The following is a 17138-nucleotide window of genomic DNA, read 5'->3' on the forward strand; positions in this document are numbered from 1 at the left end:
GGGCGTCGCTCATTAGCGCGGCTGATGAGTTGATCTGTGCCAATTGTTTTGAATGAGTAGTCCTATGTTGTTTGCTATCTCGTCTTGTCTTTGTGAGATTGTTGTCGAGGCTCTCCAGAGATTCTCTCCGTTGTTCCTTGCTGTTCTCTGGATCGTCACTCCGGTATTCCTGTGGATTATTTCCTGTGGATTATTTCCTGTGCTTCCTTGTGGATCTATTGCTGTTCTTGGTCTGCCCATTGCGTCCCTGCGTTACCGAGTTTGACTCGCCCACCTCGACTCTGACCGGCATCTACTTCTATTTATCTCTACTTTAATGAATACTTTGTGTTATTTGCTATTGAAACCTTCTGTCTTCATTACTATAGTCATGATAGAACGACCTGAACCAAGTGATTGGTTCAGCGAGTTCATCTGCTCGTGAGTAATTGTGCCGGATGGATCAACAGTTCGAACACATCGTCGCCACTGGTCGGCAATACAGGCTCTGGTGGATTAAGGAGCCGAGGGCAATTTGATGGACTGTTCGTTGGCCCGACAGCTTCAAATCCCCATCACATCACTGGAACACGTCATCTATGGTCAACGCACTTAATGAACAAGAACTCCCGGGTATCACTCACTCTACTGGTCTCATCACCCTGACTACCTCTGGCAACCACACCGAAATGACCTCCTTCCTGCTCACCGAGTCACCTCTTGTTCCCGTGGTACTGGGACACCCATGGCTGGTGGAGCACAAACCCAAGGTAGAGTGGGGTCAAAACTCTGTCTCTGCATGGAGTGTTTATTGTTATGCCTCATGTCTTGTGTCTGCCTGTTCGTCTGTCTCTCATTCTGTGCTGCGGGAGGAACCAGTGAACCCGTCAAACGTGCCTCAGGAGTATCTCGACCTGAGGGAAGTGTTCAGTAAGTCCCGAGCTGCTTCTCTTCCTCCACACCGTCCCTATGACTGTGCCATAGATTTACTGCCAGGTATGTCTCCGCCTAAGGGAAAATTATATTTGAGTGTAGTCTAGGGTACCAGCCACTACCTCATATCATTAGAGATCATAACCTAGATGTGCTGTGTTTGACTGAGCCTCTTCTGTTTCAGGTTGAGTGCAAGTAGCTGAAGACGAGGACACGGGAACTGAAGTATAGTTGATTTATTTACAACGTCAACTTAGAGGCACAGACAGAAACAAAGGAAACTCTCCAGGACTTCAAAACACACACACACCATACACGGACGACGACCAACCAACACTGAGGGAAAACACAGGGCTTAAAAGAACTGGGACTAATGGGATAATTAACTGAACACAGGTGAAGAAACTGAACACAAACGAGGAGCGGGAAAAGTAACAGGACTGAACCAAAATCACAAAGACAGGGGTAAACCAGATCACAAAACAGAACTTAAACACATTGAAACATGACAGTACCTCCCCCCTCCCCGAAGGCGCGTCCTCGTGCCGTATAACATCCAAAGGGGTGGGAGGGTGGGTGCCCTGGAGGCTGACGAGGGCGCGGTTGCACAGGAGCGGGAACCCTCCAGGGCGGAGCTGGTAGCTTGTGGGCGTGGCCACGGCGGAGCAGGCTCTTGGCGTGGCCAGGGCGGAGCAGACTGTGGGCGTGGCCAGGGCGGAGCAGGCTGTGGGCGTGGCCAGGGCGGAGCAGGCTGTGGGCGTGGCCAGGGCGGAGCTGTCGGACCCTTGGGCGTCCAGGGCGGAGCTGTCGGACCCTTGGGCGTCCAGGGCGGAGCTGTCGGACCCTCGGGGAGTCCAGGGCGGAGCTGTCGGACCCTCGGGCGTCCAGGGCGGAGCTGTCGGACCCTCGGTTGTCCAGGGTGGAGCTGACCCTTCGGGTGGCCCTGGCGGTGAGGACCCTTTGGGTGGGCGCCCCCCCCCCCCAAAATTTGAATTGGGAAATTGACAGGAAAGGGGGGATCCGGCAACAAATAGGGTCTTGGGCTGGCCAGGACCAGTGGTGAAGAGGGTTTTGAGCTAAGCAGGACCAGCGGCAAAGGAAACTCTGGGCTGGACAGGACTGGCGAAGGATCAGTGGGCTCTGGTGCAGGATCAGTGGGCTCTGGTGCAGGATCAGTGGGCTCTGGTGCAGGATCAGTGGGCTCTGGTGCAGGATCAGTGGGCTCTGGTGCAGGATCAGTGGGCTCTGGTGCAGGATCAGTGGGCTCTGGTGCAGGATCAGTGGGCTCTGGTGCAGGATCAGTGGGCTCTGGTGCAGGATCAGTGGGCTCTGGTGCAGGATCAGTGGGCTCTGGTGCAGGATCAGTGGGCTCTGGTGCAGGATCAGTGGGCTCTGGTGCATCTGGTGCAGGATCAGTGGGCTCTGGCGCATCTGGTGCAGGATCAGTGGGCTCTGGCGCAGGACTGGACGGGACCAGCACATCATGGGACTCGGAACTGGACGGGACCAGCACATCATGGATGAGGATGGATGGCATGGCGAAGATGGTTGGAGCCATCACCGGGGTGATGGTGATGCGGAGACCTCTCTCCATCAGGATCCTGATGAGGTAATTCGTCAGGTCATGGCCAGCCAAATCCATCTTGTCTGGGTTGGTCGTTCTGTCAGGTTGAGTGCAGGTAGCTGAAGACGAGGACACGGGAACTGAAGTATAGTTTATTTATTTACAATGTAGATTTATTTATTTATAATATTCAAAACACTGTAAATAGGTTCATAATCTGTAAATCTGAAATTGTCTATTCTGACTAAACCCAACTGTGATAGTTTTATTCTCATATATTTATATTTTTATTCTTATAATTTGTAGTATTATGTTTCATGTTGTATTTGTATTTGTATATGTCCACTGGAAGCCTCAATACCAAAACAAATTCCTTGTGTGTGCAAGCACACTTGGCAATAAAGCTCTTTCTGAAAGTCAACTTACAGGCACAGACAGAAACAGAGGAAACTCTCCAGGACTTCAAAACACACACAACCATACACGGATGACGACCAACCAACACTGAGGGAAAACACAGGGCTTAAAAGAACTGGGACTAATGGGATAATTAACTGAAGAACACAGGTGAAGAAACCGAACACAAACGAGGAGTGGGAAAACTAACAGGACTGAACCAAAATCACAAAGACAGGGGTAAACCAGATCACAAAACAGAACTTAAACACATTGAAACATGACAGTCTGAAAGGCAAAGGTTTTGCTGTAATTTATAGTATCTTCTATTTCTTATAATTCTTATAATATCTTCAGTATTACTGAGAAGTCTTGTTTCAAATATAATTCTTTTGAAGTGTTGGTGCTTAATGTAACACTATCTAGTAAAGGCCCCCCATCGGCCCAAAGACAGAATCCAACAGTGTGGGCGAAGGTATAATGCGTGTATGTATTTTCAGCGTTCTGTGAAGTTCACTTAATTTGTAGAATTTAGTTTCAATTTTACCTTAGCTCTACGCTTAATCTGACTCCAATTTCAAATGATTATAAAATTTAGATCATGTTTCTTAAAAAATATTCATAAATATTGATTATGATTTAATTTAGATTTTTGATTATTCATGTAATTAATGGAAGGGTAATTAATGTGTCTTTTCTAATGCATCCTTCAGCTGAAAGACAGTGAATCTGAAGGTGTGAGTGTTTATTGTCTGTCCTCTGTCAATAAACTGGTTCATTTGTGTTGCTGGGTGAAATTTGCTATATATTTACAGGACAAACATTTTTTGACAACATGCACTGGTGTGTAATTTGATTTGTATAATGAAAGTTCAAAAACCAAACATGTAGCCTATTATCTTAATAGCCAGATTCTCTTATTTAATTCTATATTTACCTTCTACACTGTAAAAATAAAAGATGCCTGGAGGAACCTTTTGGGGTTCTTCACTTTGCCACACTGGCAGAACCATCTGTAGATCCTCTAGGCACCCTTTAAAAAGGGACGGTTCTCTGAGGAACCACACAGGTTTCCTGAGGAACTCTTATATAAGGCACTGTGTGAAACCGTTTTGGGTGCCTCCAGGAAAAAATTGTATTGTTACTATGGTATTATTACTAATGGGACCATTAACTTCTATTATAATAAACACACTGAACCAAATACAAAATAAGAATTGTTTATTACATATTTTAGATCCATTTTATTACATACACTTCCATGCACTTGGGGGAAAAAGCTAGTAGATTAATATCAATAAATACAATACACATAAAATGTATAATACATAAGCTACATGAATAATCAACCATATATATACAATAGGCTGTACAAGAAAAGACATCTGCTCAAACACATATGTTCCATGTAATAAATCAATGTAAAAGAAAATTGACATTAACATTTTGATTACCCAAATTAAAAATGTGCATCTTCACTTAACTTGTTAAGCTTAAGTCTGACGTCACTGTTTCCAAATCCAAAAGCTCTATCAGATGCCAAAAACCAACAACAAACAGTGCTAATATACACTCATTGTGCTGTAATATTCCTGAAAATTATGATCTTAACTTTTATCTCTATACCGAAATCTCAGAATGATTCAGCTATTTTGAATCGTAAAATATTGAAATCTGGGATGCCGTGAGACTGAAGACTGTAATGTACACTTTGGCCTTTGAAAAGCTTAAATGGGGGGCCAAGATGGCGGCATGAAAGGTGGATGCTTTTGCTGTTGCTCCTGCCTCACTCAATATAGAATTCATCATTTGTTCAGTTGAGTATGTAATTTAATCGATTTTAGCAACCTGAGGCACAATGCAACCTGAGGCACTATGTCATTAGAAACTTTTTGGCCTGATTCTTTTGTGAAAATGCCGAAACCAGCGAAGAAACTCGAGAAAAAGGATCTACCTGCGGACGCAGCTAGCGAGGATTCCCACTCGAGCAACGATGTTGGCCAGATTGATCCAGCGTTATCCAGGGAGCTACAGGAGATGACTGAGAAAATCAGAAAGGTGATTGATGATAAGCTGGGGTCACTTGCGCACACTATTCAAGCAATTTCACAACAACTTGAGCAAACGGCGGGCAGATTTAATGAAGCCGAGAACAGAATTGCTGAGGGTGAGTCGTCAGTCGATACAGCGAACGCGCGGCTTCAGTCACTCAGAGTTTCGTCACTCGCCGAACACCTGGATGATATAGAAAATCGAGGTCGGAGGAAAAATTTACGCATCATTGGCCTTCCTGAAAATGCTGAAGGAACTAATCCGACCGCATTTCTTCAGCCTTGGATCCCAGAGTTCCTCCACATCGAAACAAAGTCGGGAATGCTTAAACTAGAGAGAGCTCATCGCATTTCTATGCCGAAAGCTGACGCCAGGGGTTGGCCTTGTCCGCTTTTTGTTCACTTCCACAACTTTCAGGATAAGCAGCGGTTTGTTGATGCCAGCAGATGTGCGGCACAAAAAGGAGATCTGATGTACAATGGCTGTAAAATATCGTTCTATTAGGATTTTTCCGCTGCTGTTCAGCGCAAATGGAAGGAGTTCTATGCGGCGCGGCAAAAGCTACAGCAGATGGGAGCTCAGTATGTCATGCTTTATCCAGCTAAACTCCGAGTTACCATCGTAGCACAGCAAGAGCCTTTTGCGCTGAACAGCGCTTTATTGTTGCACATCGTTCCCCTTGTTATGGGGGAAATACCCCTTGTAAAGGTATTGTTCATTGTTTGTTTTTTTTTGTTTTGTTTTTTTAATACTATTTGTTATAATGTTCACTGTTGAAGCTTGGGCAGGCTCTTTTTCATTTGAGTACTTAATCTGCTACTTTATAAAAAGGGAGGTGCAGTTCCATATCTTTGTATTTGCTCTATTAATTAATACTTGCTCTATAAATTAATGTTGGGTAGTAAACTAAGAATATGTACTTGGAATGTTAGGGGTTTGCATGGAACACTGAAATTGAGGTGGGTAATGTCTATTCTTGTTAAGGAAAGGGTAGATATTGCTCTACTACAGGAAACACATCTGGATGATGAGGCACATTTAAAGTTAAAACACAACTGGATTGGCCAAATCTTTTTTTCATCATTCACAACTAGTAGTAGATGGGTTGCTATACTTATTAATGAGAACATCCCCTTTAATGTTGTAATGAGTGACCGATTTGGTAGATACGTTTATCTTAATGGGGTTCTCTATGGGGAAGAGGTGTCGTTGCTAAATGTATATTTTCCTCCAAACTTTTCCCCTGAATTTCTCACGTCAACCCTTGCTAAATTCTCTGTATATCCCTCTGAAACACTTATAATTGGAGGGGATTTTAACTGCCTGATGAACTCTTTGATGGACAAATGGCCTGTTTGAAATCCCTCTCATACTAAGCAGTCAAAGGCATTAGTAGCTATCTGTGAAGAACTAGACTATTTGGATGCTTGGCGAACATTAAACCGTCACAAAAAGGGACTTTACCTTCTATTCTGCCACACACAAATGTCACACAATAATTGACTATTTTCTCATTAATAAGCTGTTTTTGCAATCGGTCGCTGGCTGTGAGTTGGGTAATATTTTAGTATCAGATCATGCTGCTGTATATTTAGATATATTAGTTCAGGGAGTCCCACAACGAAAAGATGGCGTTTAACACTAGCTTACTTAAGGATACGGCTTTTCTCTCTTTTTTTTATACAGAGCTCAAAATATTTCTTTCAATTAACTCTACTGACTCAATTAGCCCGTCTTTTTATGATTTTATGTTTGTTTTTATGTTTGTCCCTACTGACTTCGGACTGCAATATGTCATTTGTGTATGATCGTCAAACATTACTAAATATCCGCATAACTATCGATTCAATCAAGAGTGATGTTGATGAATATTGCCGATTTCCACCACCTGCGCACCAGCACCTTCCTGCACAACTGCGCTGGTATCCCGCTGATCTTCCTTGTAGGCGAGGGCGTCGGAGGAAGCGTGGCAAGTGGGGTGGAATTGCGCATCGTCTCCCCCAGCTTTCGACGTCATGGAGTGAATCTTCTCAATCTTCGCTCGCTAATGCGTACAACACAGCTGGTGGAAGCTGCACCGCCACTTAAGGTGGCTTTGATCAACGCCCGGTCAGTAGTAAACAAGACATTTTTAATAATCAATTTCTTCACGACGCAGGATTTGGATATCTTATGTATTACTGAGACATGGATTAAGCCTGATGAGTTAAGTCCATTCACTGAACTAGTTCCACAGGATTGCCTTTTCTTTAATTCACCACGGCTTTCTGGCCGTGGTGGGGGACTAGCGTCAGTGTTTAAAAAATATTATCCCTGCCGCAGTCTAATAACTAGCACTTGCCGCACCTTCGAAGTGCAATTGGTGCAGCCCACATCAACTAACTCACTGGTTTTTGCCTTGGTTTATCGTCCGCCTCAGCCGAATTTTTTTAAACGAGTTTACAGAGTTTGTGGGGGATCTTGTTACTAGATATGATAGAATTTTTATTTTGGGTGATTTCAACATTCATGTGTGCTGTGACTCTAAGCCACTCTCCAAAGAGTTTCTAAATCTTACTGCCTCTTTTGACTTGGATCAGTGGGTGTCTGGCCACACTCATATTCAGGGACATACTTTAGATTTAATTTTGTCATGTGGTTTACTTGTATCAGACATTAGCATCAGTAATACTGGCATGTCAGATCATTTTCCGATTCTGTTCTCTCTACCTTTTAATGATACTACACATAAGCATCATACTTGCTCATGGATAACTCAAATTTTTAATGACTGTTCAAAGAAGGACTTGTGGCATTATATTCCAGTTTACATGAGAATCTAGACATGGTTCCGTCTTTAAGTTCCTTAGATGCTGATAATCACTTGAATTTGTTTAATTATATTTGTTCTAATGCCTTAAATTCTGTTGCTCCTCCTAGGGAACAAGCACAGACTACATGTTTCCTATGAAATTTTAAAGGATTCCCTCTCTCCTTTCCAGCGAGCTGCTAAAGCTGCTAAATGTAACTACTTTTCTGAGCTGATTCGACTTAACAGTAATAGGCCCAATGTTTTATTTTCAATAATTGATTCTGCTCTAAATCCCCCTTCTAATCAGTTCCCAGAGATGTCGCCCTCTCCCTGTGAGGAATCCGCCATATATTTTAATGAGAAGATCTCACTGATTAGATCTCAAATGCCTTTGTCAGCCTGTATGCCACTTGGAGTCCCCGAATGTTCTTCCATATGGTCTGTCTTTGAGCCTGTCTCCTTTGACTCTATAAATGAGATTGTTACAATTTTAATACCTACTAGTTGTTTTCAGGATGTGATTCCCACTATATTTTTTAAGCAGGTATTTAATGCTATCGGTCCTGACTTGTTGTCGAATATCAACAAATGTCTTCACACCGGGGTTGTTCCCAACAGCCTGAAACATGCTTCAGCTTTTCCTAAGCTTAATAGGTCTAGTTTGGATTCGACAATTCTGAGTAACTTCCGCCCAATTTCAAATTTACCCTTTATCTCAAAAATTCTTGTAAAAGTGGTTTTGAGTCAACTCCAGTCTTTCTTGAATGATAGTCAGATTTATGAGAAATTTCAGTCTGGTTTTAAATCTCGCCACAGTACGGAATCTGCACATTTAAGAGTCATGAATGATATATTGCTGACCACTGATACCGGGCAATCTCTGGCTTTGGTCTTGTTAGATCTTAGCTCTGCTTTTGACCTGGTCGATCACAATATTTTAATTTCTCGTCTTGAAGCGTGTATGGGTTTTCGGGGTACAGAGCTACAATGGTTCCGCTCGTACTTATCTAATAGGACTTACTCTGTCCGTATTGGGCAACAGTGTTCTTCAGAAATGTAACTGGGGCCTGGCGTTCCTCAGGGTTTTATTCTTGGCCCGGAACTGTTTAATCTATACATGCTCCCCTTGGGTTCTATTTTATCTAGACATGGGGTTTCCTTCCATCTGTATGCCGATGACACTCTAATGTACTTGCCTTTGAAGCGTGATGACAAGCTTGCTTTAAAGCCAATATTGGACTGTCTGGATGAACTGAAACTCTGGCTTTCCAGTAACTTCTTGAGTCTCAATGAGAGCAAAACTGAAATTATCTTGTTTGGCCCCAATGACCGTAGTACTCATGATTTTGATCTACAAACGTTGTTACCATATAGCACCACCTGTGTTCGGAATTTGGGGGTCTGGTTTAATAACAACCTTAAATTTGATAAGCAGATAAGTGCTGTGGTTAAGTCCTGTTTCTTTCACCTCCGTCTTTTAGCCAAGATTAAGCCCTTCTTGTCTGCTAAGCACTTTGAGATTGCCATACATGCATTTGTAACATCCAGATTGGACTATTGTAATTCTTTATATATTGGTGCCCCTCAGAAATGCATCACTCGCTTACAATTAGTCCAAACTGCAGCTGCACGCCTTCTCAAAGGGTAGCGTAAATTTGAACACATTACACCAGTGCTGATCTTGCTTCACTGGCTACCGGTTGAATTCAGAATTGATTTCAAAGTTCTCTTATTTGTTTTTAAGTCATTACAGAACCAGTCTCCACAGTACCTATCTGAATGACTTCGCCCAATCACACAGTCAAGATCACTCAGATCGGGGGACTCTAACTTACCATCTGTCCCTCAAACCAGACTAAAAAATAGGGGTGATCGCGCCTTTGCAGCCTTCGGACCTAGGTTATGGACTAGCTTACCGGGTCACATCAGATCTGCCCAAACACTGTCAATTTTTAAATTTTCTTTGAAAACTCATTTCTTTTCAATAGCTTTTAATATATCTTGATGTGTGTGTCTTCACATTGTACTTGTATTTTATGTCTCTTGGCCTTGTTAAGCACTTTGGTCAACATCAGTTGTTTTTAAATGTGCTATACAAATAAAATTGTTTTGTATTGTATTGTGTCTTTAGTATGGGAAACTTGCAAAGCATATATGTAGTGGGGGCGTGGTTCAGCGAGGTCTGCAGCAGGAGAGCGGGGGCGGAGCCGAGCGGTAAGTAAGTGGGTCAAGTGCAAAATGACGAACAGCTGTTTCTGATTACAGTGATTGGCGTGGGGAGACCAGATAAAAGCCAGTCGGGTGCGAGAGCTGGGGGAGAGAGAAGGACTGGGATCTGGTGCACAAACAGACTGAGCGAAAAAAACATTTCTTATGGACTATTTCCTTTTCTGAGTGCTATAGTTGACCTATGGTGAAGACGCTGCCGCGCAACTTTCTCTTGCCGTTTTGTTTACTTTTTAAAATAAAGTGTACCAGACCCAGTCACACCGACCTCTGTCTTCTTCCATCCCCACGATACTGAACCGAACATCGTTACACTGGTGCCGAAACCCGGTATGGAAGAAGGAGCCACCGGCAGATCTACTCCGTCGCCACTTGAGGACATCATCCACGCGCTCGCGGGACTCCATCAGGAACAACACCGGGCCCTGTTGGATGTCAAAGAGGAGCAGGAACGACGATTCGAGAGGCTCCTCAGGGCCCAACAAGAGGACCGCGAGCTGTTCCGGAGCTGGATGGACCGGGAGGGTCGGGGGCGCCCCATCAACACCAGCTTCGGCCTCGGCCGTATCTATACCGTTACAAAAGATCGGACCTCACGACGATCCGGAGGCATTCCTCGACTTGTTGGAGAAGATGGCCGAGGCTGGGGGCTGGCCCCTAATGGACTGGCCAGTGCGCTGATTCCTCTGCTGTCCGGGGAAGCGCAGATCGCCGCACAACAACTGCCAGTCCAGAACCTCCTGGTTTATCAGGACCTAAGGCGCGCCATTCTCCAGCGGGTCGGTCGGACCCCTGAGGAAAGCAGACAACAGTTCCGGTCGTTAGAACTCGGGGAGTCTGGCCGACCCTTCGTCTTCGCGCAACAGCTCCGGGACGCGTGCCGCAAGTGGCTGATGGCCGGAGGACGCGACGTCGAGGGAGTGATCGATCAGGTGGTACTGGAGCAGTTCGTGGCAAGGCTGCCCAAAAAGACTGCGCAGTGGGTCCAGTGCCACCGCCCGACGTCGCTGAATCAGGCCATCCAATTGGCGGAGGACTAGCTGGTGGCGTGTCCAGGGGTCGGTGAAAGCCTGCCATCATCCTCTCTCTCTTCTTCTTCATCTTCCTCTCCTCCTGTCCCTGCACCCAGGTACCGAGGAACGGCTCCGCCCCGACCAGCGCCGAGATGGAGGTCTGGGAACACAACGGAGTCCAGTACGGGTCCCAGGGCGCCCCCTCGAAGGGTCATTTCCCCGTCCGGCGGCGTACCCGCACCGGCATTTTCGCTCTCCCCACGCCAACCGCTTGACCCACTTGGGCCCACTTGGGACCCAACCGGCTTGACCCACTTGGGCCGGCCTGTTGGCGTTACGGGGACCCTGGGCATTTCCTCGACCAGTGTCCGGTGATGGAGGTAGGGACACTGGTCAGGGGTCCCCGACACACCACAGGCTGCCCCCGGTCATAGCGGATTGTACCAAATACCTGTGAGTATAAAGGGGGGTACCTATCAGGCTTTGGTGGATTCAGGTTGTAACCAAACCTCGATTCATCAAAGCCTGATGCAGTCCGAGGCATTGGATAAGAGCCGCGCGGTTAAGGTGAGGTATGTGCACGGGAAGGTGATGGAATACCCGTTAATACCAGTCATTATCCAATTCAGGGGACAAAAACATAGTGTGGAGGTGGCGGTTAGTCAGCATTTCCGGCATCCGCTGATTTTGGGGACCAATTGGCCAGGGTTTAAAACTTTATTGGGACATTTATGTGCGGGTGCTTCTGGGATAAAAAAGAGGCAAGGGAGGAAGGCGGTTGCTCAGGTGGGAGAGGCTGTTCCGGGACCATCGGAGCCCGTTTCGGAGGAACGGAGCGTGATTGAAAGGACAGATCATTCAGAGCGCGATGATTTTCCTCTGGAACAGTCCCGAGATGAAACGCTGAAAAATGCATTTGATTAGGTCCGCACAATCGACGGACAGCCTCTTCACCCGGACCGACCCCTTTCTTATCCTTATTTTGCGATCATAAAAGATAAGTTGTATCGGGTGACCCAAGACACCCAGTCAAAGCAAGATGCAACACAGTTATTAGTTCCAAAAAGCCGCCGGGAAATGCTTTTCCAGGCGGCTCATTGTAATCCAATGGCTGGGCATTTAGGGCAGGCAGCTACACTTGATCGTCTAATGACCCGTTTTTTTTGGCCGGGCATCCACGAGAATGTGCGCAAGTGGTGCGCCTCTTGTCGTGAATGTCAGCTGGTGAATCCGCCGGCCAACCCAAAAGCACCTTTGTGCCCTCTTCCTTTAATAGGGGTCCCCTTCGAAAGAATTGGTATGGACCTCATCGGGCCATTGGAGCGATCTGCACGAGGGCATCGCTTTGCTTTAGTCCTAGTGGATTATGCAACGCGATACCCAGAAGCAGTGCCACTTCGTACTATTTCCGTGAAGAGCGTGGCGAGTGCACTGTTTCAGTTAATCTCCCGGGTGGGAACCCCGAAAGAGATTCTCACCGATCAAGGCACGGCGTTTATATCACGTACAATTCGCGAGCTTTACGAATTACTGGGCATTAAATCGATTCGCACCAGCGTCTATCATCCACAAACAGACGGACTGGTGGAACGATTTAATCGCACGTTGAAATCCATGATTCGGAAGTTCGTTCAGGAAGACGCCAGAAATTGGGATAAATGGCTAGAACCCCTATTGTTCGCTGTACGCGAGGTCCCCCAAGCCTCCACAGGGTTTTCCCCCTTCAAGCTTCTCTATGGGCGTCAGCCCCGTGGTGTGCTGGACGTCTTTAGAGAAACTTGGGAGGACGGACCTTCGAATAGCAGAAACGAAATTCAGTATGTCATGGACCTGAGAACAAAACTCCACACGTTGGGGCGGCTCTCTATGGAAAATTTGTTACAAGCCCAGGAAAAGCAAAGTCGGCTGTACAACAGGGGGACTAGGCTGCGAGAATTTGCACAGGGAGATAAGGTACTTGTATTACTTCCCACGTCCAGTTCTAAATTACTCGCAAAGTGGCAAGGACCATTTGAGGTTACACGGCGAGTTGGAGATCTCAATTATGAGGTTATTCGTACAGATAGGGGTGGATCACGTCAAATTTATCACCTTAATCTGTTAAAAAAGTGGAATGAGGTGGAATCAGTGATGTTGGTATCGGTGGTGAGTGGGAGGAGGATCTCAGTCCAGAGACGAGCTCAAAATCACAATCTCTCGCTCTGGCACTTGGAGGAGACCACCTCTCGCAAATCCAGATCACTGATATACGTAGTTTACAAGCCGAATTTGCTGACATGTTTTCGCCCCTACCTGGCCGAACGAATCTCATTCAGCAGCACCACATTGAGACGGATCTGGGCGTGGTAGTGCGCAGCCGGCCATATCGTTTGCCTGAACATAAAAAGAAAGTGGTTCAGGAGGAACTAGAGGCGATGCTGGACATGGGGGTAATAGAGGAATCCAACATTCACTGGGCTAGCCCGATAGTTTTAGTACCTAAAACGGACGACTCGATTCGGTTCTGTGTGGATTATCGCAAGGTGAATGCCGTGTCGAAATTCGACGCGTATCCAATGCCTCGGGTTGATGAGCTACTTGATCGGCTGGGTACTACTCGTTGTTATTCGACACTGGATTTAACGAAAGGATATTGGCAGATCCCCCTAACTCCAATGTCTAAAGAAAAAACAGCTTTCACCACGCCGTTTGGATTACACCAATTTGTCACCCTTCCTTTCGGCTTGTTCGGGGCTCAGGCAACCTTTCAGCGCATGATGGACAGAATTCTCCGGCCGCATGCTGCATATGCCGCTGCCTACTTGGATGATATCATCATCTATAGTAACGATTGGAAGCGCCATATGCAGCATTTGCGGGCTGTCCTCAGAGCGCTGCGAGGGGCTGGGCTCACGGCTAACCCATAGAAGTGTGCAATTGGGCGTGTGGAAGTCAGGTATCTGGGTTTCCACTTGGTTCATGGACAGGTGCGTCCCCAAATTGATAAGACGGCAGCAGTTGCGACCTGTCCAAGACCTAAGACCAAAAAGGAGGTTAGACAGTTCTTGGGGCTGGCGGGATATTATAGAAGGTTTGTGCCTAATTATTCGGACCTCGCTAGCCCGCTGACTGATCTAACTAAAAAGGAGGCACCAGATACCGTCCAGTGGACGGAGCAGTGTCAGCAGGCCTTTACCCAGATAAAGGCTGCTCTATGTGGCGGACCGCTCTTACAGGCTCCTAACTTTTCTCTCCCTTTTATTCTGCAGACTGACACGTCGGACAGGGTGTTGGGCGCAGTCCTGTTCCAGGAGATGGAGGGTGGAGAGCGGCCGGTGCTGTACATTAGTCGAAAGCTATCGAAAAGGGAGACTAAGTACAGCACCATTGAAAAGGAATGCCTAGCCATCAGGTGGGCCGTTCTCACCCTCCGTTATTATCTCTTGGGACGGGAGTTCACCCTCTGTTCGGACCATGCTCCCCTGCAATGGCTCCACCGCATGAAGGATACCAACGCGCGGATCACCCGTTGGTATCTAGCGTTACAACCTTTTAAATTGGTCCACAGGCCGGGTGTACAGATGGCTGTGGCCGACTTCCTTTCCAGGAGGAGGGGGGGGGGGGCTGCAGTCCGGATGGCTCCCCGGCCTGAGTCGGGCGGTGGGGGTATGTAGTGGGGGCGTGGTTCAGCGAGGTCTGCAGCAGGAGAGCGGGGGCGGAGCCGAGCGGTAAGTAAGTGGGTCAAGTGCAAAATGACGAACACCTGTTTCTGATTACAGTGATTGGCGTGGGGAGACCAGATAAAAGCCAGTCGGGTGCGAGAGCTGGGGGAGAGAGAAGGACTGGGATCTGGTGCACAAACGGACTGAGCGAAACAACATTTCTTATGGACTATTTCCTTTTCTGAGTGCTATAGTTGACCTATGGTGAAGGCGCTGCCGCGCAACTTTCTCTAGCCGTTTTGTTTACTTTTCTAAATAAAGTGTACCAGACCCAGTCACACCGACCTCTGTCTTCTTCCATCCCCACGATACTGAACCGAACATCGTTACAATATATTAGAGGGCTGACTATTTCATACTCATCTAGCATGCGACACAGACAATTGGCAAAGCAGAAACTTCTTGAAACTGAACTTGATAATGCTAAAAAGGAATTTAATGCAACATCAGATTCTAAAATACTTGAAAGAATATCTAACCTTAGGACCTCTTTGGATTTGTTGTTAACACAAAAAGCTACTACATTTTTTTTTTTTTCTAAGCAGAAATTGTATGAGAATGGTAACAAACCCAGTAAATATATTGCTCAGTTGACTAAAATTAGGGTAAAACAACAATTAATTACCTCTGTGTCGGACACATCTGGCAAACAACATTTTGATAATCCTTCAATTAATGATGTGTTTAGGGAATTTTATTCGGATTTATATAAATCTGAGCAATGTGTTGATGGTGCAGAACGAATGTATTCCTTTTTCAACAATTTGCCCTTGAAAACTCTCCCACAAGCTTATAGGGACCTTCTTGATGCCCCAGTTAGTAGAGGTGAGGCTATGCGAGCACTTCAAAGTCTCCACCCGGTAAAGCATCGGGCCCGGATGGCATAAGTTCTGAATTATATAAGGAATTCCATTATGTCCTGCTGGATCCCCTTCTTGAGATGTTAAACCACTCTTTTGAAATAGGATTGTTGCCCGATTCACTAAGAGAGGCTGATATCTCATTGATTTAAAAAAAGGGAAAGATCCAGAGGACCGTGGATCTTACAGGCCGATAGCACTACTCAATTCTGATTTGAAACTGTTATCCAAAATACTTGCACTTAGATTAGAGCAAGAATTGCCAATATTAGTCTGTGAGGACCAGACTGGTTTCATTAAAGGAAGGAGTTCTAGCCACAATGTCAGACGGCTTTTAAACATAATTAATATCTCACAGAATCAAAAAACTTGACACTTTAGTTATTTAATTAGATGCCGAAAAGGCATTTGATCGTGTTGAGTGGCCCTACTTATTTTATACTTTGCAGAAATTTGGGTTTGGGGACAAGTTCTTGAGGGGGGTGCAGCTGCTCTATAATAAACCTTCATCTGCCGTCATCACTAATAGCATCAGATCTAATACATTTCTTTTGAGTAAGGGTAACAGGCAGGGCTTCCCACTTTCGCCATTATTGTTTGCCCTTGCCGTTGTTGAACCCTTGGCAGAAGCGATAAGATATGATTAATTGATTAGAGGGGATTCAATAAGTGACAGACAACACAAGATTTCACTTTATGCAGACGATATTCTGCTATTCTTGTCGGATGTAAATACATCAGTTCCACAACTGGTTGATGTTATACACTTCTTTGGAGAATTTTCTGTTGAAGATCTGCGTGAAGACCGGGGCCAGTTGGTCAGCGCAGGCTTTTAAACAAGCAGATGAGATGCCGTCTGGGCCTGAGGCTTTCCTAGTCTTCTGTTTTTTGAAGACTAGGCTCACGTCCTCCACACAGACCTTAAGCTCAGGTTGGATGGCAGGAGGGGGGAGTGATAATTGGAGTGCAGGAGGTGATGGTGAAAGTGTGAAGTGCAGATCAGACCGGGTGTGTGGTGTGAATGAGGGCTTTTCAAACCGGCAGTAAAATGAATTTAAATCGTCAGCCAGGTGTTGATTGTCCACAGATCGAGGGGATGGTGACTTGTAGTTGGTGATGTTCCTCAGGCCATTCCAGACTGATGATGGGTCGTTAGATGAAAACTGGTTTTTCAGTTTATCAGAGTAGTTCCTTTTATCAACTCTGATCTCTTTTGTCAAGGGGAGAGATTATAACAGTTAAGGTGCAGTAAAATTATCTGTTGTTCTGTAAATATCACTGGTGAATTCCAGTCATTTCAATAAGAATCCACACAATCTGCAATTTTGTGTGTGGTCAAAAATTTCACTATGGGACCAAGTTGGTCACTGGAATTGGCTGGATTTGACCAACAGAAAGCTGCTTGAAAGTGTGTTTCACTTTCAACCCTAACCCCTAACCCCCAACCTAACCTAACCCCCAACCTAACCTAACCCGAAAACCTAACCCTAACTCACTCCTGTGTGAGCTGTGCTTCATACATTATGCCGCTACACTGCTGACAATGGTCAGTAGACCTTTCTCATCTACTTTATATCTGTTTAAAAAAATGAAATAATTAACGTATACTGCGTCAGACTAAAC

At 45.7% G+C, this 17138-nt stretch overlaps 1 protein-coding gene across 1 annotated transcript in view; it reads left to right on the forward strand.

The window, feature by feature from the left end:
• LOC143715437 (uncharacterized) overlaps window positions 1-17138 on the forward strand; it is a 181494-nt gene that overhangs the window by 90967 nt on the left and 73389 nt on the right. The gene's annotated exons all lie outside the window — the stretch shown is intronic.

This window comes from Siphateles boraxobius, unplaced genomic scaffold, assembly GCF_051911475.1.
Source record: "Siphateles boraxobius isolate OS27281-9 unplaced genomic scaffold, OSU_SipBor_1 6, whole genome shotgun sequence".
In the NCBI taxonomy this organism is placed as follows: domain Eukaryota; kingdom Metazoa; phylum Chordata; class Actinopteri; order Cypriniformes; family Leuciscidae; genus Siphateles; species Siphateles boraxobius.